This window comes from Trachypithecus francoisi, unplaced genomic scaffold (assembly GCF_009764315.1).
Source record: "Trachypithecus francoisi isolate TF-2019V2 unplaced genomic scaffold, Tfra_2.0 Lachesis_group5, whole genome shotgun sequence".
In the NCBI taxonomy this organism is placed as follows: Eukaryota; Metazoa; Chordata; class Mammalia; order Primates; family Cercopithecidae; genus Trachypithecus; species Trachypithecus francoisi.
Genome location: NW_022681470.1, coordinates 135,574,278 through 135,596,682, shown reverse-complemented (window position 1 = coordinate 135,596,682; position 22,405 = coordinate 135,574,278). Strand labels below are relative to the sequence as shown.

General features: G+C 49.9%; 1 long non-coding RNA gene across 2 annotated transcripts; it reads right to left on the bottom strand.

Moving 5' to 3' along the window:
- Window positions 1-477: 477 nt before the first annotated feature.
- On the bottom strand, window positions 478-20,767 carry LOC117076278. 2 transcript variants are annotated; one of them, XR_004434302.1, is made up of 5 exons: window positions 20,587-20,767; window positions 20,189-20,345; window positions 15,022-15,114; window positions 2,203-2,339; window positions 478-757 (listed from the first exon to the last, which is right to left on the bottom strand). It is a non-coding gene; the product is annotated as an uncharacterized LOC117076278 (long non-coding RNA). The 2 variants fall into 2 exon arrangements; XR_004434303.1 differs by lacking the exon at window positions 15,022-15,114 and having other exon boundaries at window positions 20,616-20,767.
- Between the last annotated feature and the right edge of the window lie 1,638 nt (window positions 20,768-22,405).

The window sequence follows — 22,405 nt, the reverse complement described above, 5'->3', positions numbered from 1 at the left end:
CGCAGTGACTCACACCTGTAATCCCACTATTTTGGGAGGCCAAGGTGGGAGGATCACTTGAGGTCGGGAGTTCCAGACCAGCCTGGCCAACATGGAGAAACCCCATCTCTACTAAAAATACAAAAAAAAATTAGCTGGGCTTGGTGGCAACACACCTGTAGTCCCAGCTACTCAGGAGGTTGAGGCATTACTTGAGAATTACTTGAACCTGGGAGGCAGAGAGTGCAGTGAGCTGAGATCATGCCACTGCACTCCAGCCTGGGTGACAGAGCGAAACTCTGTCAAAAAAAAAAAAAAGAAAGAAAAGAAAAGAAAAGGAAGAGAAGGGGAAGGGAAGGGAGGGGAGGGGAGTGAGGGGAGGAGGGGGAGGGATTCTCCCACCTCAGTAGCTGTGACTACAGGTGCTCACCACCATGCCTGACTAATTTAAATTTTTTTTTTTTTTCATAAAGACAGAGTCTCATTACATTGCCCAGGCTGGTCTCAAACTCCTGGCCTCGAGTGATCCTTCCACCTCAGCCTCCCAAAGCACTGGGATTATAGCTCTTCAGTCTCTTGACACTAAAAGACAATAGACAGCCAAGGGTCTCCCACCCCTGTCGGCCTGGGGACTGCAGTGAGTGCCTTCACCGGAAAGTGTCCTCTGTCCTCTCTGAGCCTGCCGTCCTCCCTGTGGTCATTTGTGAGGATAATCACATGCTTGGCATCGTCACTTCCATTTGGAGCTGAGGGGTGTCTCTACTTCAGCTCTGCCAGGCTGGAGAAAAATGGTCTTAAAGATGGACAGGGCTCGGTGACTCACACCTGTAATCCCAGCACTTTGGGAGTCTGAGGGGGGCAGATCCCTCGAGGTCAGGAGTTTGAGACCAGCCTGGCCAACATGATGAAGCCCCAGCTCTACTAAAAATACAAAAAACAAAATTAGCTGGGCGTGGTGGTGGGCACTTGTAATCCCAGCTAATCGGGAGGCTGAGGCAGGAGAATCGCTTGAACCTGGGAGGTGGAGGTTGCAGTGAGCTGACATCACGCCATTGCACTCCAGCTTGGGTGACAAGAGCGAAACTCCGTCTCAAAAAAAAAAAAAAAAGGTTGTTACCAGCCCCACACACGAACCCCAGCCCAGCCTGCGCCCTTTGCCTTTATACCCCCGAGAGCAAAGTCTCCCTGTGTGGCCTGACAACCCCAAAAGGGACTATGCAGGGAAGAGATCTGGTTTCTCGAACATTGCTCTTGGGATCCCTGCCTGGGGGTGGCCACGAGAGAAGCTGTGGGTCTCGCTCAGCCCCAGGAGGGGAGCAGAGCCCTGTCCCCAACTCCCTGCTAGTGCAGAAGGGGTACACCCGGTCTCCACAGCCTGGCCTCAGTTCTGGGGGCTGCCTGGCTACTGGGGAGAGGGCAGAGTCTCTTGGAGCTTTTAATTAAGGTTTCAGAGGCACAGACTTAATTACTACTTTGTGAAGGGTTAATTACCCCTAATTGGTTGGGAATCAGGCAATTTTTGTGCCTTCAGAGAATCAAAATATTTTCCCTTCCAGAAGTGCCCCCTCCATTTTGCTTTTTCTAATTTTCCTGCAAGGAGGGGCATGGTGGGCTGGGTAGGGTCTGGAGGATCGGAAACCACCAGTCTCCCCTCGGAGAACACACTTGCCAGGCCTGCCACAAGCAAGAGTGGGATTCAGAGGAGAAAGGTTCCTGGCCAGCTCAAGACAGGAAGACGGCCGGGCGCGGTGGCTCAAGCCTGTAATCCTAGCACTTTGGGAGGCCGAGACGGGCGGATCACGAGGTCAGGAGATCGAGACCATCCTGACTAACACGGTGAACCCCGTCTCTACTAAAAAAACTACAAAAAACTAGCCGGGCAAGGTGGCGGCACCTGTAGTCCCAGCTACTCGGGAGGCTGAGGCAGGAGAATGGCGTGAACCCGGGAGGCGGAGCTTGCAGTGAGCTGATATCCGCCACAGCACTCCAGCCTGGGTGACAGCGCGAGACTCCGTCTCAAAAAAAAAAAAAAAAAAAAAAAAAAGACAGGAAGACTTCCTGGAAGAGGTGGCCAAGGGTTGGTCTTAAGGACTCCAAGTCATCCTCCCAGGTAAGCCAAGGGCTCTTAGAATTCTGTCCCACCTAGAGGGTAGCAGGGCCTGGGGAAGCTGGAGCTGATGGTTTCGGGCATGGGAATGCTGCCTGGAGTCTCAGTTTCCTCACCTGTTAAATGGGGCCAAGGCTGCGATGAGCCAGGCAGAGTGAGCAGGAAATTGAAGGCTGCCTTTGGAGAGGAAATCCTGGTGGCCACCGAGAAGACATCACTCATCTGCTGCTCATCCAGCTTGTTGCTCCTCTGCCTGGATTTGTAGTGATGTAACCGTTAGAGCCTGTCCACTTCCCAGCCCGCATCTCCCTGCCTTCCTCCTAACCACCTTGATGGGCTTTGAACAAACTGTACTGGTTCCCAACTCAGAGCCTGGAGTTCCCCCTGCCTGGGTCACTCTCCCCCTGATGATGCTGTGTCTGAGAAGCTTTTGTCCTGAAATGTCACCTCCTCCAGGGAGCATTCCCTGACCCCTGAACTACTCCTTTCTGGGAATTCTCCAGATTATCACACTTTTATCTCTCTCTTGTTCTATTTTTTCTTTTTTTCTTTTTTTTTTCTTTTTAGGTAGAGTCTTGCTCTGTCACCCAGGCTGGAGTGCAGTGGTGTGATCTAGGCTCAATGCAACCTCCGCCTCCCGGGTTCAAGTGATTCTCCCACCTCAGCCTCCCGAGTAGCTGGGATTACAGCTATGTAATTATGGTACACCGCCATACCTGGCTAATTTTTTTATATTTTTAGTAGCGATGGGAGGGGGGGGTTTCACCATGTTGGCCAGGCTGGTCTCGAACTCTTGACCTCAAGTGATCTGCCCACCTCGGCCTCCCAAAGTACTGGGATTACAGGCATGAGCCACCGCACCCAGCCCTCGCTCTCTGTTTTTAGAGACAGGGTCTCACTCTGTTGCCCAGGCTAGAGTGCAGTGATGTGCTCATAGCTCACTACAGCCTTGAACTCCTGGCCTCAGGCGATCTTCCCAAGTAGCTGGGATTACAAGCATGCACCACCACATCTGATAATTTAAAAACAGTTTTTTGTAGCGATGGGGTCTTGTTATGTTACCCAGACTGGTCTCAAACTTCTGGCCTCAAAAGATCCTTCTGCCTCTGCCTCCCAAAGTGCTGGGATTACAGGCATGAGCCACTGCCCCTGGCCACACTTGTACCTCTCTTATGTAAATTGCCTTGTTTAGATCCTGGCTGGGTCTAAACAAGGGCCCAGTTTCCTAATCTGTGAAATGAGGGTGATGACAACAGCCCCCTCAGAGTTTCAGACCTGACTGTGGTGGCCATGGGGTTCTGGTGAGTTGAGACCTTCTTCTACTGGCCAAGGAGTGGACTTGAGGGATTGTAGGCAAAGCTTTAAGACAGGAGGCCAGAGGCCGGAGCAGGGCAAGTGAGCAAGGCTCAGGTGATGGGTCAGTCAGAAGGGGTTAGAAGACTGATATGGTGGCTCACACTTGTAATCCCAGCACTTTGGGAGGCCAAGGCGGGCAGATCACTTGACGTCAGGAGTTCGAGACCAGTTCGGGCAACATGGTGAAACTCCGTCTCTACTAAAAATACGAAAATGAGAGGCTGGGCGCAGTGGCTCACGCCTGTAATCCTAGCACTAGGGGAGGCTGAGGTGGGTGGATCAGGAGGTCAGGAGTTAGACCATCCTGGCCAATGTGGTAAAACCCTGTCTCTACTAAAAATACAAAAATTAGCTGGGCATGGTGGCATACACCTGTAGTCCCAGCTACTCGGGAGGCTGAGGCAGGAGAATCGCTTGAACCCGGGAGGCAGAGGTTGCAGTGAACCTAGATTATGCCACTGGACTCTAAAAAGAAAAAGAAATTAGCTGGGCGTGGTGGTGGGCGCCTGTAGTCCCAGCTACTCAGGAGGCTGAGGCACAAGAATCGCATGAACCCAGGAGGTGGAGATTGCAGTGAGCAAAGATTGCACCACTGCACCCCAGCCTGGGTGACAGAGCGAGACTCTGTCTCAAAAAAAAAAAAAAAAAAGGGCGAGGTTAGAGAGGAGGCAGACTTGGGAACAATGGGTATACTGCTATGACCTCGTTTTATAGATGGGGAAAGTGAGGCCAGAGAGGTGAAGTCACTTAGCAAGGGCACACAGCCCTCTAGTGGGGGAGCCATAATTCATTCCCACATTGGGCAGAGTCCCCCACACAGAGTGGGGGAGGGGTTAGCAGGGGAAGGCGGGGGAGGGAATGATGGGTGGAGAGCTGTTTGGCAGAAAGGTGAAATACGGTTTTAACTCAGCTGTGTTGGAGGAGATGGTGACTCTGCCAAGATAGAGTAGACATTAAATTAGAGACAGAGGCCAGGCGCGGTGGCTCACGCCTGTAATCTCAGCATTTTTGGAGGCTGAGGTGGGCCGATCACTTGAGGTCAGGAGTTTGAGACCAGCCTGGCCAACATGGCGAAACTCCGTCTCTACTAAAAATACAAAAATCAGCCAGGCATAGTGGTGGGTGCCTGTAATCCCAGCTACTCGGGAGGCTGAGGCAGGCAGATCAGTTGAGGTCAGGAGTTCGAGACCAGCCTGGCCAACATGGTGAAACCTCGTCTCTACTAAAAATACAAAAATTAGCTGGGCGTGGTGATGCACATTTGTAGTCCCAGCTTCTTGGGAGGCTGAGGCAGGAGAATGGCTTGAACCCAGGAGGTGGAGACTGTGGTGAGCTGAGGTTGTGCCACTGCACTCCAGCCTGGGTGACAGAGCAAGACTCTGTCTCAAAAAAATAAAAATAAAAATAAAAATCTTCGGGAAAGGTGTTCCAGGCAGAGGGAACAGCGCATGCAAAGGCTGTGAGGCTGGACTGGGCCTGGTATATTTATTTGGGGAACAGTGAGGAAGCTGGTGTGGCTGGAGCCAAGTGAATGAGAGGAAGAGAGCTGGAGGTGACAGGGCAAATCACACAGCTAAGCCTTGTGGGCCTTGGGGAAGACTGGATTTTACTAGGGGAGGTGGGAGCCATAGAGGGTTCTGGGGGAGAGGAAGAGCTTGGTCTGAACAGATTCAGGTGTTTACAGGAAGAAAAGATGGCCACACCAACAAAACAGCTGTCACAGATACAGGAAGAGATTTTATATCTCCCTGCGGTTGGTTTTGTTGCCTTTTCCCACGACTCACGGGGAGAGGCACCAGTGGGGCGAGGAGCTGGGAGGACAGGCCACCCCAGAGTTCCCCGTCCCAGGAGTCAGGGAGCCCCCACCCCCACCATGTCCCAGGACACACTCGGGCAGGGCTGCCAGGAGTGTTGTGTTTTGCCCTCTCTAGTTGGGTGGAAATGGGGTGTGGCTGGGGAGGTGATGGGGTGGCCAGGAGGGAAGCTGGGTCCTGGAGAGGCAGGACCTGTGAAGGCATCAGAGAAGGGGGTACCCCCTCTGAGAAGGCAAAAGGGTCTTGCTGTCTCCTTTCTCTATTTGAGTATCAAAGCTCTGCTCAAGCCTGAAGCTAAAGGGAAGGTCAAGGGTGTGGGGGAGTCAGGCTGTGGGTGGCTTGGTTTGGTCACAGTTGCGATTACACTGCCGATAAGGACCCTCGAGGCTGAATGTCAGCCCGGCCAGGGTTGGGCAACATCCTGTTTGGGAAGTCTCTTCTAGTTACGGTTTTTGCTTCTCCAGCCCTGCCCTGACCCTAGTGGGAGAATTACAGGCAGGGGAGCACACGCTGAATGCTCGCGTTACCAGAAACAGAAATCATCCCCTTTAAATTTTCCCAAGAATAGGATATACACATGTAAAAAATAATCATTAAAGAACTTAGAACCGGCCAGGCACGGTGGCTTATGCCTGTAAACCCAGCACTCTGCGAGGCTGAGGTGGGTGGATCACCTGAAGTCAGGAGTTCGAGACCGCCTGGCCAACATGGTGAAACGCCATCTCTACTAAAAATACAAAAATTAGGCCAGGCGTGGTGGCTTACACCTGTAATCCTAGCACTTTGGGAGACCGAGGCGGGTGGATCACCTGAGGTCAGGAGTTCAAGACCAGCCTGGCCAACATGGCGAAACCCTGTCTCTACTAAAAATACAAAAATTAGCCAGGCTTGGTGGCGCATGCCTGTAATCCCAGCTACTTGGGAGGCTGAGGAAGGAGAATCACTTGAACGTGGGAGGCAGAGGTTGCAGTGAGCCAAGATTGACCCACTGCACTCCACCCTGCGTGATAGGAGCAAGACTCCATCTCAAAAAAAAAAAAAAAAAAAAAAAATTAGCCAGGCATAGTGGCAGGTACCTGTAATCCCAGCTACTCGGGAGGCTGAGGGAGAATCACTTAAACCCGGGAGGCAGAGGTTGCAGTGAGCCGAGGTCGCATGCCATTGCACTCCAGCCTGGGCAACAAGAGCCAGACTCCGTCTCACACACACACACAAAAAAAGAACTTAGACTCTACCTCATAATCATACACAAAAAGTAACTAAATGAGGCCAGGCGCGGTGGGTCATACCTGTAATCCCAACACTTTGAGAGACTCAGGTCGGGGGATCACCTGAAGTCCGGAGTTTGAGATGAGCCTGGCCAACATGGCAAAACCCAGTCTCTACTAAAAATATTTTAAAAGTAGCCAGGCGTGGTGGCTCATGCCTATGATCCCAGCTACTCGGGAGGCTGAGGCCTGAGAATCAGTTTAACCGGGGAGGCAGAGGTTGCAATGAGCCGACATTACACCACTGCACTCCAGTCTGGGCAACAGAGCAAGACTCTGTCTTGGCCGGGCGCAGTGGCTCAAGCCTGTAATCCCAGCACCTTGGGAGGCCGAGACGGGCGGATCACGAGGTCAGGAGATCGAGACCATCCTGGCTAACACGGTGAAACCCCGTCCCTACTGAAAAATACAAAAAACTAGCCAGGCGAGGTGGCAGGCGCCTGTAGTCCCAGCTACTCGCGAGGCTGAGGCAGGAGAATGGCATGAACCCGAGAGGAGGAGCTTGCAGTGAGCTGAGATCCGGCCACTGCACTCCAGCCTGGGCGACAGAGCAACACTCCGTCTCAAAAAAAACAAAAAAAACAAAAAACTCCGTCTCAAGAGTAAAAACAGAAAAAGAAATCTTTGAGACCGTGCGTTAGGCAAAAGTTTCTTACCTATGTCACCAAAACCACAATCCGTAAAAGAAAAAAATAATGAGCGAATTGGACTTCATCAAAATGAAAACTTTTGCTCTTCAAAAAACATAAAGAAAATAAAAAGACAAGCCGCCAACTAGGAGGAAATATTTTCAAATCATTTTTCTGAAAGAATGTGTATCCAGAATATATAAAGAACTCTTAAAATAAAAACTCTTTATATAAGAATATATACGGAACTCAACAATAAGAAGGAAAAAAAATCCCAGTTTAAAAATGGGCAAAAGATTTGAACAGATGCTTCACCAAAGAGGACATTTAGATGGCAAATATGCATATGAAAAGACACTCAACATCATTAGTTGTTACAGAAATGCAAATTAAAACCACAAGGAGATACCACTTCATACATCTATTAGAAGAGCTAAGATTTATTTTTTATTTTTGAGACGGAGTCTCACTCTGTCACCCAGGCTGGAGTGCAGTGGTGCAATCATAGCTCAATGCAGCCTCCACCTCCTGGGTCAAGCAATCCTCCCACCTTAGCCTCCCAAGTCACTAGGACTACAGGTGGACACTGCCACACCTGGCTAAGTTGGGTTTTGGGGTTTCTTTTTTTTGAGACAGGGTCTATTTCTGTCGCACAGGCTGGAGTGCAATGGTGCGATCATAACTCATTGCAGCCTTGAATTCTTGGGATCAAGTGATCCTTCCGCCTCAGCCTCCCAAGTAGCTGGGAACCACAGGCATGCGCCAGTATGCCCGATTAATTTTTTGTTTGAGACAGAGTCTCATTCTGTTGCCCAGCTGGAATGCAGTGGCACAATCTCAGCTCACTGTAACCTCCGCCTCCTGGGTTCAAGTGATCCTCCTGCCTCAGCCTACAGAGTAGCTGGGATTATAGGCATGTGCCACCACACCCAGCTTTTTTTTTTCTTTTTTTGTATTTTTAGTAGAGACTAGGTTTTGCCATGTTGGCTAGGCTGGTTGCGAACTCCTGGCCTTAAGTGATCTGCCCACCTCAGCCTCCCAAGGTGCTGAGAATTTTTTTGTATTTTTTATAGAGATGGAGTTTTGCCATGTTGCCTAAGCTGGTCTCAAACTCCTGAGCTCAAGTGATCCTCCTCCCTCAGTCACCCAAAGTGCTGGGATTACAGGCATGAGCCACCGTGCCTGGCCTCAAGTGAACTCTTTTTTTTGAGAGGGAGTTTCACTCTTGTTGCCCAGGCTGGAGTGCAATGGCATGATCTCTGCTCACTGCAACCTCCGTCTCCCAGGTTCAAGCGATTCTTCTGCCTCAGCCTCCTGAGTAGCTGGGATTACAGGCATGCACCACCACGCCTGGCTAATTTTGTATTTTTAGTAGAGAAGGCATTTCTCCATGTTGGTCTGGCCGGTCTCAAACTTCCGACCTCAGGTTATCCTCCCGCCTCAGCCTCCCAGAGCACTGGGATTACAGGCATGAGCCACCATACCTGGCCCCAAGTAAAACTTTAAATCATCTTTTACGCTTAGCCTCTTCCTTTTCTTTTTTTTTTTGAGACGGAGTCTCGCTCTGTCGCCCAGGCTGGAGTACAGTGGCACGATGTCGGCTCACTGCAAGCTCCGCCTCCCGGGTTCACGCCATTCTCCTGCCTCAGCCTCCCGAGTAGCTGAGACCACAGGCGCCCCCCACTGCGCCCGGCTAACTTTTTGTATATTTTTTTTTTTTTAGTAGAGACGGGGTTTCACTGTGATCTCGATTTCTTGACCTTGTGATCCGCCCGCCTCGGCCTCCCAAAGTGCTGGGATTACAGGCGTGAGCCACCGCGCCCGGGCTATATGAAATTTCTAGAAAGGGCAGAGCTCTAGAGACAGAAAGCAGACCAGTGGTTACGTGGGGCTGAGGCTGGGAGTGAGGATGGACTGCGAATGTGGGGATTGGGGGGGTAATCAAAGTGTTCTCAAACGCTGGATTGTAGTAATACTTGCACAACTAGGTGAGTTTACTAAAAGTCATCTAACTGTAGGTTTGTAATGGGCGAATTTAGGCTATATAAGTTATCCCTCAATAAGGCTATAAAAATGTTGCCCTAAAAATTCAGCTATGGGTTTGTCACCATCCAATCTATTGACTCAACAAGTCCCTACAGTGCCTGACCCTTTTCTGAGCCCTGGAGGCACAGCAGGAAATAAAACAGACAAAAATTATGGGGCTGACATTCTCACGGGGAGACAGACAGGGAGCAAGATCAAGAATTAAAATCTAGCAGGGTGGGCTGCGTACGGTGCTCATGCCTGTAATCGTGGCGCTTTGGGAGGCTGAGGCAGACAGATCACTTGAGCTCAGGAGTTCATAACCAGCCTTGCCAACATGGTGAAACCCCATCTCTACTAAAAATACAAAAATTAGCTGATTGTGGTGGCTCATGCCTGTAATCCCAGCTACTTGGGAGGCTGAGGCAGGAGAATTGCTTGAACCCAGAAGGCAGAGGTTGCAGTGAGCCAAGATTGCACCATTGTACTCGTCTGGTGACCGAGTGACACTCCATCTCTTTTTTTTTTTTTTTTTTGAGATGGAGTCTCGCTGTGTCGCCCAGGCTGGAGTGCAGTGGCGCAATCTCCACTGACTGCAAGCTCCGCCTCCTGGGTTCACACCATTCTCCTGCCTCAGCCTCCCAAGTAGCTGGGACTACAGGCGCCCGCCACCTCGCCCGGCTAGTTTTTTGTATTTTTTAGTAGGGACGGGGTTTCACTGTGTTAGCCAGGAAGGTCTTGATCTCCTGACCTCGTAATCCACCCGCCTCGGCCTCCCAAAGTGCTGGGATTACAGGCTTGAGCCACCACGCCCGGCCGAGACTCCATCTCAAAAAAAAAAAAAAAAAAAAAAAAAAAATCTAGCAGGGTGGTCAGGCGTGCTGACTCAGGCCTATAATCTCAGCACTTAGGGAAGCTGAGGCAGGAAGATCGCTTGAGATCAGGAGTTTGTGACCAGTCTGGGCAATATAGCAAGACCTCTATCTCTACAAAAAATAAAGTAAACAAAATTAGCCAAGTGTGATGGCGTGCACTTGTAGTCCCAGCTACTCGGGAGGCTGAGGCAGGAGGATCACTTGAACCCAGGAGGTTGAGGCTGCAGTGAGCCGAGATTGTACCACTGCACCCCAGCCTGAGCAACAGAGCAAGACCCTGTTTCAAAATAAAAAGAAAAAAGAGAAATAAAGAACTAATATTTACATCTCCTTAAAAGCAAACAAACAAATAAAAGACTTGGGTCAAGCACGGTGGCTCACCTATAATCCCAGGACTTTGGGAGGCAAGGCGTGCAGATCACCTGAGGTCAGGAGTTCGAGACCAGCCTGGCCAACATGGTGAAACCTCGTCTCCACTAAAAATACAAAAATTACCTGGGCATGGTGGTGTGTGCCTGTAATCCCAGCTACTTGGGAGGCTGAGGCAGGAGAATCACTGGAAACCGAGAGGTGGAGGTTGCAGTGAGCCGAGGTTATGCCACTGCACTCCAGCCTGGGTGACAGAGTGAGACTCCAGCTCAAAACAAAACAAACAAACAAACAAATAAAAAGACCTGAAGGGGGTGAGAGAAAGCCATGTGGGGATCTGGAGGAGGAGGTGGTGCCACAAGTGGAGAGGGAACTGCCCTGCAAACCCCTAAGGTAGGAGCTTGCCCAAAGGCAAGGAAGCTGGCATGGCTGAAGGGAATGAGCAAAGGGAAGAGAAGGAGGAGGTGAGGGCAGATAAGTGCTGAGCAGATCCTGCAAGACCCTGTGGGCCACAAGCAGGAATTTGGCTTTTGCACTGGGTGAGGTGGGAGCCCTGGAACGTCCTTGAGCAGAGGAGGGACGTGCCCTGACAGAAAAGCATGGAGGGGGCGAGCAAGGGCAGGAACCAGGAGACCAGGGCAGAGGAGCCTGCACCGGGCCAAGGGGGAATTGATGGGGCCGGACCAGGTAGGGGCCGTGGAGGAGGTGAAAAGTGGGTAGATGCTGGATAGATTTTGAAAATAGAGGCCGGGCGCGGTGGCTCAAGCCTGTAATCCCAGCACTTTGGGAGGCCTAGACGGGCGGATCACGAGGTCAGGAGATCGAGACCATCCTGGCTAACACAGTGAAACCCCGTTTCTACCAAAAAAAAATACAAAAAACTAGCCGGGCGAGGTGGCGGGCGCCTGTAGTCCCAGCTACTCCGGAGGCTGAGGCAGGAGAATGGCGTAAACCTGGGAGGCGGAGCTTGCAGTGAGCTGAGATCCGGCCACTGCACTCCAGCCTCGGCGACAGAGCGAGACTCCGTCTCAAAAAAAAAAAAAAAAGAAAAGAAAAGAAGGAGAGATAGAGATAGAGGAAAGAAAGAAAGAAGGATGTAGAAGAAAGAAAGGAGGAAGGGAAGTAAGGGAGGAAGGAGAAAGAAGGAAGGAAGGAGAGATATAGAGGAAAGAAAGGAGGGCAAAGAAAGAAAAAAAAAGAAAGAGAAAGGAAGGAAGGAAGGAAGAAGAAAGATAGAGAAAGAAGAAAGACAGACAAGAAAGAAGGAAGGAAACAGAGAGAGAAAACAGAGACAGAGACATGGAGGACCCCAAGTATTTTGCCAGAGTATCTGGGCCAATAGAAAGGAAACAAGGCTCAGAGAGGTCCAGGGAGTTGCCCTGGTGGTCCGGGGCCACAGTGGTCCTCATCCCCAGCGGAGATGTGTCCCCAGTCTAAGGCCGCTCAGAGCCAGGCACCTTCTCCCGCTGCCTCCCAATCCCCGCCCCACCCCCTCACCCCGCCCCCGGGCCCCTTTGTCCTCCTCTTGGTCTTAGTTCCAGAATTTCTCCTCCCTAGGGAATCCACTCCATGTGCTTTTGATTCCTTTGTCCTGAACTCATGCGGCACGAGCACCCCCGAAGCCTTATGTGGAAAAATCTCCAGGCTCTGGGTGGGGAGGGGGTCACATTCCTCCTGGGGGTGCAGAGCAAAGTCGGCATCTCCAGGGCGCCCCAGTAGCAGGGAGGCATCCTCCCAGGCGAGGCCAGACCCGACGCTGCCCAACACAGGCTTTTTTTGGGGCTTGGCCGGCGCCCGACCACAGCCCCGGCTCCAGCTGCCCTGCCCGCCCCAACCTCCCACACGTTTCCTCCTGGAAGCCCAGACCCGTGGGACTTGGCCTTCCCGGCGCGTTCCCTGTCTACTCAGCTCTGCAGCTCCTGTAGGCCTCCTGCCCGGGAGAGCACAGAGGGACCCGCTCACCTTAGCGGGACAGGCAGGGCACGGGCGTGGCCAGAGCATCGGGCAGGCATCCCACGCTCGCTGGTGTCTCTCTCATCCGCTGGCCTCTGTACCCTCTCCTCTTCCCCACCCCCGCTCATGGACCCTCCTGCCTCTTCATCGCAAAGTCCCCAGAGGAGTCTCCTTAATCACCTGCTTTTGACTGAATCCTGGCCACCTGGACCCTGCTCTAGCTACTGAGGAGATAAATTAACCAACACACTTAAAAGTTCACCTTCAGGCCAGGCACGGTGGCTCACGCCGGTAATTTCAGCACTCTGGGAGGCTGAGACGGACGGATCCTTTGAGGTCAGGAGTTCAAAAGCAGCCTGGTCAACAAGGTGAAACCTCCTCTCTACTAAAAATACAAACAATTAGCTGGGCGTAGTGGCAGGTGCCTGTAATCCCAGCTACTGGGAGACTAAGGCAGGAGAATCGCTTGAACCTGGGAGGTGGAGATTGCAGTGAGCTGAGATTGTGCCGCTGCACTCCAGCCTGGGCAACAAATAAAAATTAGCTGGGTGTGGTGGCATGTGCCTGTAGTTCCAGCTACAAGGGAGGCTGAGGTGGGAGGATTGATTGAGCCCAGGAGTTCAAGGCTGCAGTGAGCTGTGACTGCACTGCTGCACTCCAGCCTGGGACTCAGCAGTAACAAAAAAGTGACAGAGCCAGGACTTGACCCCTGACCATTTTGTTCTTCAGCCTCTCATGGGAAAGACAGATGAGTTTTCGACCTTCCGGAGCCTTTGATCCAGAAGAGAGAGGCAGGAAATAGCAAATGGATAAGAATATGCCATTCGGTGACTAGGGCAATGAAGATTACAAAAGACGGTGGCTGGGAAATGGGGCTTGTGTCGGGGGTCCCTGAGACCACCCTCAGGGTCAATGATTTGCTGAGATTGACAGATCTCAGAAAAGTGTGTTACTCCCAGTTATGGTTTATTACAGTGAAAAGTACAGATGAAAATCAGCAAAGGGGCCAGGTGTGGTGAATGACGCCTGTAACCCCAGCACTTTGGGAGGCCCAGACAGGCGGATCATTTGAGGGCACGAGTTCGAGACCAGCCTGACCAAAATGGTGAAGACCCCGTCTCTACTAAAAATACAAAAATTAACCAGGTGTGGTGGGGGCCTGTAATTCCAGCTACTCGGGAGGCTGAGACAGGAGAATCACCTGAACCTGGGAGGCAGAGGTTGCAGCGAGCCAAGATCCTGCCATTGCACTCCAGTCGGCAACAAGACCAAAACTCCATCTCAAAAAAAAAAAAAGAAAAGAAAAATTAGAAATATTGAGGAGAAAATGTGAGACAAACAGGCTCCAAGACTCCTCCATGATTCCCACCTCCTAATGTCTGCACTCTGTGTGATATCCTGAGCTGGACCCAATAACTTGCTTCTAACAATAGACTAGGACAGTGTAGGCCAGGAGCAGTGGCTCATGCCCACAATCTCAGCACTTTGGGAGGCTGAGACAGAGGGATCACATGAGCCCAGGAGGTCGAGACCAGTTTGGGCAACATAGCAAGACCCCATCTCTATAAAAATTAAAGCACTAGCCAGGTATGGTGGTGCACACCTGTTGTTCCAGCTACTCGGGAGGCTGAGGTGGGAGGATTGCTTGTGCTCAAGAGGTCAAGGCTTCAGTGAGCTGTGACTGTGCCACTGCACTCCAGCCTGGGTGACAGAGTGAGACCTTGTCTCTTTCATATATATATATATTTATATATATTTATATATATATGTATAATTTTTTTTGAGATGGAGTCTCACTCTATCGCCCAGGCTAGATGCAGTGGTGTGATCTCAGCTCACTCCAACCTCTGCCTCCCAGGTTCAAGTGATTCTTGTGCTTCAGCCTCCCAAGTAGCTGGAATTACAGGCGTGCAGCATCACAACCGGCTAATTTTTTGTACTTTTAGTACAGACGGGGTTTCACCATGTTGGCCAGGCTGGTCTCAAACTCCTAGCCTCAAGCAGTCCACCTGCATTGGCTTCCCAAAGTGCTGGGATTACAGGCCTGAGCCACCGAGCCTGGCCGATGTGTGTGTGTGTGTGTGTGTATGTTACTATTTTATTCATCATAGTTTTGCATTAATCTTGACTTTTACAAAATATCACAATAAAATAATATTTATGAGTTCAGGACAAAGTTCTTGAGTTCTTTGACACCCCCTGAAATTTTGTTCCCAAGTCAAACATCCACCTTGCCTCATTCCAGCCCTAGAGCTTAATGATATGAGACCATCATCATGCGCAGGAGAGGACTGGATGAGTGACATCTACAGATTCTGCTGCCACATTGGACTCAAGAAAGGCTCAGTTCTACTGCAGTAACAAGCCGGGGGAAAAAATGAGCCAAGCGTGGTGGCACACACCTGTAGTCCCAGCTACTTTAAGCCCCAAATCTCAAGAGCTTAAAACATCAGAGGTTTCACTTTTCACTCAGCCAGCATCTGGCATGTTGCCCGTTGCCAAGGCAGAAGAAAAAGAACATATAGCACGCTCTGCAGCAGCTCTTCAAGCCTCTGCCCAGAAGTGACACGTGTCAAACCTGCTTACATGCCATTGGTCAGAGCAAGTCACGTGGCCACACAAGTGGGTGGAGCAATGCCTTCCTACCTTGTACCTGGAGGGAGAAAGGGCTGGAATATTGGTGAATGGCTCAGTGATCATAGCAGCGTCCCTGGGTGAGGTCCAGAGGCAGGTGGATGTCTGGAGGTAGAGAGGTCCAGGTGGAGACATGTAAGAGGCTTTGGGATATAATTGGTATTGACTTCTTGGAGGGCCTGATCACCCCCTACTGTGGAGGAGACATGGGGGTCACCTGCCAGGACTCACAGGATGGGATTCCTGCCCCAGTCTCCTCTGAGCCCTCTGGCCCTGGATTTTTTTTTTTTTTTTTTTTTTTTTTGAGACAGGATCTCACCAAAGTACAGTGGTGTAACCATATAGTTCACTGCAGCCTCAACCTCCTGGGCTCAAGCAATCCTCCTGCCTCAGCCTCCCGAGTAGCTGAGACCATAGGCATGTGCCATCAGGCCTGGGTAATTTTTAAACATTTTTTGTAGAGACAAGGGTGGGGGCCAGTCTCGCTATGTTGCCCTAGCTGGTCTCGAACTCCTGGCCTTAAGCGATCCTCCTGCCTCAGCCTGCCAAAGTGAGCCACTGTGCCTGTCCTTCAGCCTGGATAAAAGTTGTGGTGAAATGCACATGACATGAAATGTTCTGTCTTAACCATTTTAAGTGTACAGTTCAGTTACATTAAGAAAATTCTCAGGCCGGGCGTGGTGGTTCATGCCTGTAATCCCAGCATTTTGGGAGGCCAAAGTGGGCAGATAACTTGAGGTCAAGAGTTCAAGACCAGCCTGACCAATATGGTGAAACCCCGTCTCTCCTAGAAATACAAAAATTGGCCAGGCATGGTGGTGTGCGCCTGTAGTCCCAGCTACTCAGGAGGCTGAGACAGGATAATCACTTAAACCCAGAAGACGGAGGTTGCAGTGAGCCAAGATCGAGCCACTGCACTCCGGCCTGGGTGACAAAGCAAGACTCCGTCTCAAAAAAAAAAAAAAAGAAAAGAAAAGAAAATTCTCAGCCAGGCACAGTGGCTCATACCTGTAATCCCAGCACTTTGGGAGGCCGAGGTGGGCAGATCATCTGAGATTAGGAGTTTGAGACCAGCCTGGTCAACATAGTAAAACCCTGTCTCTACTAAAAATACAGAAATTAGCCAGGAGTGGTTGTGCACGCCTGTAATCCCGGCTACTTGGGAGGCTGAGGCACGAGAATTGCTTGAACCGGGAGGCGGAGGTTGCAGTGAGCAGAGATTGTGCCACTGCTCTGCAGCCTGGACAACAGAGTGAGACCCTGTCTCAAAACAAAACAAAAACCAGAAAAAAAAATTCTCATAGTTGCCACCGACACCATCATCCATCTCCAGAACTTTTTCATCTTTCTTTTTTTTTTTTTTTTTTTGAGGTGGAGTCTCGCTCTGTCGCCCGGACTGGAGTGCAGTGGCCAGATCTCAGCTCACTGCAAGCTCCGCCTCCCGGGTTTACACCATTCTCCTGCCTCAGCCTCCCGAGTAGCTGGGACTACAGGTGCTCTCCACCTCGCCGGCTAGTTTTTGTATTTTTAGTAGAGACGGGGTTTCACTGTGTTAGCCAGGATGGTCTCGATCTCCTGACCTCGTGATTACAGGCTTGAGCCACCGCGCCCGGCCCTCATCTTTCAAAACTAAAAGTGTATCCATAAAACAACTGCCGTTCCTCCTCCCTCCAGTTCCTGGAAACCACAATTCTACTTTCTGTTTCTAGGAATTTGATGAGTTTAGTTACTTCCTGTAAATGTGATCGTACGGTATTTGTTCTTTTGTGGCAAGCTTATTTCACTTAGCACCTCAAGGTGCATTCATGTTATATATACTAGAATTTCCTTCTTCTTTAAGGCTGAGTAATATTCCACTGTATAGATAGACCACATTTTGTTTATCCATTCATCTGTCATGGAAACTGGTTGCTTTCAACTTTTGGCTATTGTAACTAACGCTGCTGCGAACATAGGTGTGCAGATGTCTCTTTGAACCTTGCTTTCAATTCAGGTGTATATGCAGAAGTAGAATTGACGGATCATATGACAATTCTATGTTTACTTTTTTTTTATCTTTTTTTTTTTGAGACAGGATCTCACCAAGTACAGTGGTGTACCATATAGTTCACTGCAGCCTCAACCTCCTGGGCTCAAGCAATCCTCCTGCCTCAGCCTCCCGAGTAGCTGAGACCATAGGCATGTGCCATCAGGCCTGGGTAATTTTTAAACATTTTTTGTAGAGACAAGGGTGGGGGCCAGTCTCGCTATGTTGCCCTAGCTGGTCTCGAACTCCTGCCTTAAGCGATCCTCCTGCCTCAGCCTGCCAAAGTGAGCCACTGTGCCTGTCCTTCAGCTGGATAAAAGTTGTGGTGAAATGCACATGACATGAAATGTTCTGTCTTAACCATTTTAAGTGTACAGTTCAGTTACATTAAGAAAATTCTCAGGCCGGGCGTGGTGGTTCATGCCTGTAATCCAGCATTTTGGGAGGCCAAAGTGGGCAGATAACTTGAGGTCAAGAGTTCAAGACCAGCCTGACCAATATGGTGAAACCCCGTCTCTCCTAGAAATACAAAAATTGGCCAGGCATGGTGGTGTGCGCCTGTAGTCCCAGCTACTCAGGAGGCTGAGACAGGATAATCACTTAAACCCAGAAGACGGAGGTTGCAGTGAGCCAAGATCGAGCCACTGCACTCCGGCCTGGGTGACAAAGCAAGACTCCGTCTCAAAAAAAAAAAAAAAAGAAAAGAAAAGAAAATTCTCAGCCAGGCACAGTGGCTCATACCTGTAATCCCAGCACTTTGGGAGGCCGAGGTGGGCAGATCATCTGAGATTAGGAGTTTGAGACCAGCCTGGTCAACATAGTAAAACCCTGTCTCTACTAAAAATACAGAAATTAGCCAGGAGTGGTTGTGCACGCCTGTAATCCCGGCTACTTGGGAGGCTGAGGCACGAGAATTGCTTGAACCCGGGAGGCGGAGGTTGCAGTGAGCAGAGATTGTGCCACTGCTCTGCAGCCTGGACAACAGAGTGAGACCCTGTCTCAAAACAAAACAAAAACCAGAAAAAAAAATTCTCATAGTTGCCACCGACACCATCATCCATCTCCAGAACTTTTTCATCTTTCTTTTTTTTTTTTTTTTTTGAGGTGGAGTCTCGCTCTGTCGCCGGACTGGAGTGCAGTGGCCAGATCTCAGCTCACTGCAAGCTCCGCCTCCCGGGTTTACACCATTCTCCTGCCTCAGCCTCCCGAGTAGCTGGGACTACAGGTGCTCTCCACCTCGCCCGGCTAGTTTTTGTATTTTTAGTAGAGACGGGGTTTCACTGTGTTAGCCAGGATGGTCTCGATCTCCTGACCTCGTGATTACAGGCTTGAGCCACCGCGCCCGGCCCTCATCTTTCAAAACTAAAAGTGTATCCATAAAACAACTGCCCGTTCCTCCTCCCTCCAGTTCCTGGAAACCACAATTCTACTTTCTGTTTCTAGGATTTGATGAGTTTAGTTACTTCCTGTAAATGTGATCGTACGGTATTTGTTCTTTTGTGGCAAGCTTATTTCACTTAGCACCTCAAGGTGCATTCATGTTATATATACTAGAATTTCCTTCTTCTTTAAGGCTGAGTAATATTCCACTGTATAGATAGACCACATTTTGTTTATCCATTCATCTGTCATGGAAACTGGTTGCTTTCAACTTTTGGCTATTGTAACTAACGCTGCTGCGAACATAGGTGTGCAGATGTCTCTTTGAACCTTGCTTTCAATTCAGGTGTATATGCAGAAGTAGAATTGACGGATCATATGACAATTCTATGTTTACTTTTTTTTTATCTTTTATTTTTTTGAGATAGAGTCTGGCTCTGTCACCCAGGCTGGAGTGCAGTGGTACGATCTCCACTCACTGCAACCTCCACCTCCCAGGTTCAAGTGATTCTCCTGCCTCGGCCTCCCGAACAGCTGGGACTACAGGCACCCGCCACCACGCCCGGATAATTTTTGTATTTTTAGTGGAGATGGGGTTTCACCATGTTGGCCAGGCTGGTCTGGAACTCCTGACCTCAAATGATCCACCCACCTCAGCCTCTCAAAGTGCTGGGATTACAAGTGTGAGCCACCAGGCCTAGCCTCTATGTTTAAATTTTTTAGGACTCTCCATACTGTTTTCCACAGTGGCGGCACCATTTTACATTGTCACCACCAGCCCACAACGGTTTCAATTTTAAGGGGTTTTGTTTTGTTTTGCTTGGTTTTTTTTTTTTTTTTTTTGACAGGGTCTCACTCTGTTGCCCAGGCTGGAGTGCGATGGTACGATCATAGCTCACTGCAGCCTTGACCTTCTGGGATCAAGCGATCCTCTTGCCTTGGCCTCCCAAGTAGCTGGGACTACAGGTGCATGCCACCATGCTCAGCTAATTTTTAAATATTTTTAGAAATGAAGTCTTCCTTTGTTGCCCAGGCTGGTCTTGAACTCCTGGGCCAAGTGATCCTCTCTCCTTGGCCTCCCAAAGCATTGGGATGACAGTTGTTAGCCACCATTCCTAACCTATTTTCTGGTTTTTTTTTTTTTTTTTTTTTGATAGTAGGCATCCTAATGGGTGTTAGGTACTATCTCACTGTGGTTTTTATTTTTTTATTCATTTATTTATAGAAATGGAGTCTTGCTATGTTGCCCAGGCTGGTCTCAAACTCCTGGCCTCAAGTGATCCTCCTACCTCAGCCTCCCAAAGTGCTGGAATTACAGGTGTGAACCACCGCACCTGGCCTGTGGTTTTGATTTGCATTTCCCTAATGACTGGTGACTTTGAGCATGTTTTCATAGGCCTATTGCTCATTTGTCTGGCCTGGAATTTTAACGACTCTGTTTCAAAGGAAGCACAGAGCGTGGGTGTCAATCTTCTTGCCAATGTCAGGGCCGCCTGACCTCGTGGATGGCAGGCAGCCCTTGGGGTACCCAGAGCTGGACAGAAGTTGGCATGAGAGGCTGTCATGGGAGTGACAACTCCACTAGGGAAATGCCAGATTGCCACTGAACTTTGTCACTAAGACCCACACCAAAGGCCCCAGAAAGCCCCAGTGACACCTTCGCCCCTAGATAGGAGGGTACCGACAGGAAATGCTCTCAGAAAAATGCTTCCTTGTACACTCAAAAATGCCTTTTGCCATCTACCCAGAGGGGCCCCTCTCCCCCTGACTCACCGTAGCAGTGCATGGAGGACAATTTTGGCTGCAATGACGTCACGCCCGCTGCGGGGAGTTGATCTGCAAGCCACAAACGTCATTCATTCCTCTCCACCTCCAGGATTTGGAACATCTCCCCGGACCACAGATTTTTCCTTCAATCAACTTGCTTTTCCTTTAAAAAAAAAAAAAAAAAACTTAAATGAATTTATTTGGGAAGGAACTTTTATGCCACCACCACAAAAGGAAACCAGGGCCATTTCCATAAGTAGAAAGCAACAGCAAAAGGACCTATATTGGTAGGGATGGGGGTGAAATTAAATTTGCTTCCTGCTGTCGCCTGGTTGAAGCCTCAGAGCTGGGACTAGGGTAGGGAGAGGGAGGTGCCCAGGTGTAAAATGTAATGAGTCGCTCACTCGCAGGACCCTGGGAGCCACAGTCTCACCCTCCCGTGAAGCTCTGGATCAAAGAGACTGCTCCTTTTGTTTAAAAAAAAATTGAAAAGACACAGAAAGGGAAAGAAATAGGCCAGGTGCAGTGGCTCACGTCTGTAATCCCAACAGTTTGGGAGGCAGAGGCGGGAGGATTGCTAGAGCTCAGGAGTCCAAGACCAGCCTGGGCAACACAATGAGACCCCCTGTCTCTATAAAAAAGTAAAGAAAAACAAAGTGGGGAAGGAAATTAAAAACCAAAAGCGACAACTGAAGTGTTTAGAGGTGTCAGAGATATAGCTGTGAAAAACTCAGACTTTTTTTTTTTTTTTTTTTGAGACAGGGTTTCGCTCTGTCGCCCAAGCTGGAGAGCAGTGGCGCCATCTCGGCTCACTGCAACCTCTCTGCCTCCCAGGTTCAAGCAATTGTCCTGCCTCAGCCTCTTGAGTAGCTGGGATTACAGGCATGCACCACCACACCCGGCTAATTTTTGTATTTTTAGTAGGCACAGGGTTTCACCATGTTGGCCAGACTGGTCTCGAACGCCTGACCTCAAGTAACCCACCTACCTCAGCCTCCCAAAGTGCTGGGATTACAAGCATAAGCCACCATGCCTGGTCCATTTTATTTATGTATTTATTTTATTTTTTTGAGACAGAGTCTCACTGTCACCCTGGCTGCAGTGCAGTGGTGTGATTTCGGCTCACTGCCACCTCTGCTTCCCAGGCTCAAGCGATCCTTCCACCTTTACCTCCCAAGTTGCTGAGACTACAGGTACACACTACCATGCCCAGCTAATTTTTGGTGTTTTTGTAGAGACGAGGTCTCGATATGTTGCCCAGGCTGGTCTCGAACTGCTAGACTCAAGCAATCTGCCTGCCTCGGTCTCCCAAAGTGCTGGGAATACAGGCATGAGCCACTGCACCCGGCCGTTTTTTTTTTTTTTTTTTTAATGGAGGTGAGGTTGACATGACATAAAATAGATCCTTTTAAAGTGCATGGTTCAGCGCCATTTAGTATATTCACTGCATTGAGCAACCATCGCCTCTATCTAGTTCCAGAATGTTTTCAACACCGCAAAAGGAAACCCCGTCCTCATTACTAGTCATTCCTCATTCCTCCTCCCCAGCCCCTGGCAACTACCAATCTGCTTTCTGGCTATGAATTTGCCTGTTCTGGACATTTCATATAAACGGAATTGTGCCCTATGTGACCTTCTGTGTCTGGTTTCTCTCACTCAGTATCATGTTTTCAAGGTTCATCCACGCTGTAGCATGGATCAGAGCCTCATTCCTTTATATGGTTGAATTAAAAATCACTTTTTATGGTAATTGTGAACCTTGCTGCTATGAACATGAGTGTACAAGTATCTGTTTGAGGTCAGGCACAGTGGCTCATGCCTGGAATCCCAGCACTTTGGGAGGCTGAGGCAGGCAGATCATTTGAGGTCAGTAGTTTGAGACCAGTCTGACCAACATGGTGCAACCTTGTCTCCACTAAAATACAAAAATTAGCCGGGCATGGTGGTGGGTGCCTGTAATCCCGGCTACTCGGGAGGCTAAGGCAGGAAAATCACTTGAACCCAGGAGGTGGAGGTTGCAATGAGCTCTGAGCTCGCGCCACTGCACTCCACCCTGGACAAGAGTGAGACTCCGTCTCAAAAAATAAAAATAAACATAAGTAGGCCGGGCGCGGTGGCTCAAGCCTGTAATCCCAGCACTTTGGGAGGCCGAGACGGGTGGATCACGAGGTCAGGAGATCGAGACCATCCTGGTTGGCCGGGCGCGGTGGCTCAAGCCTGTAA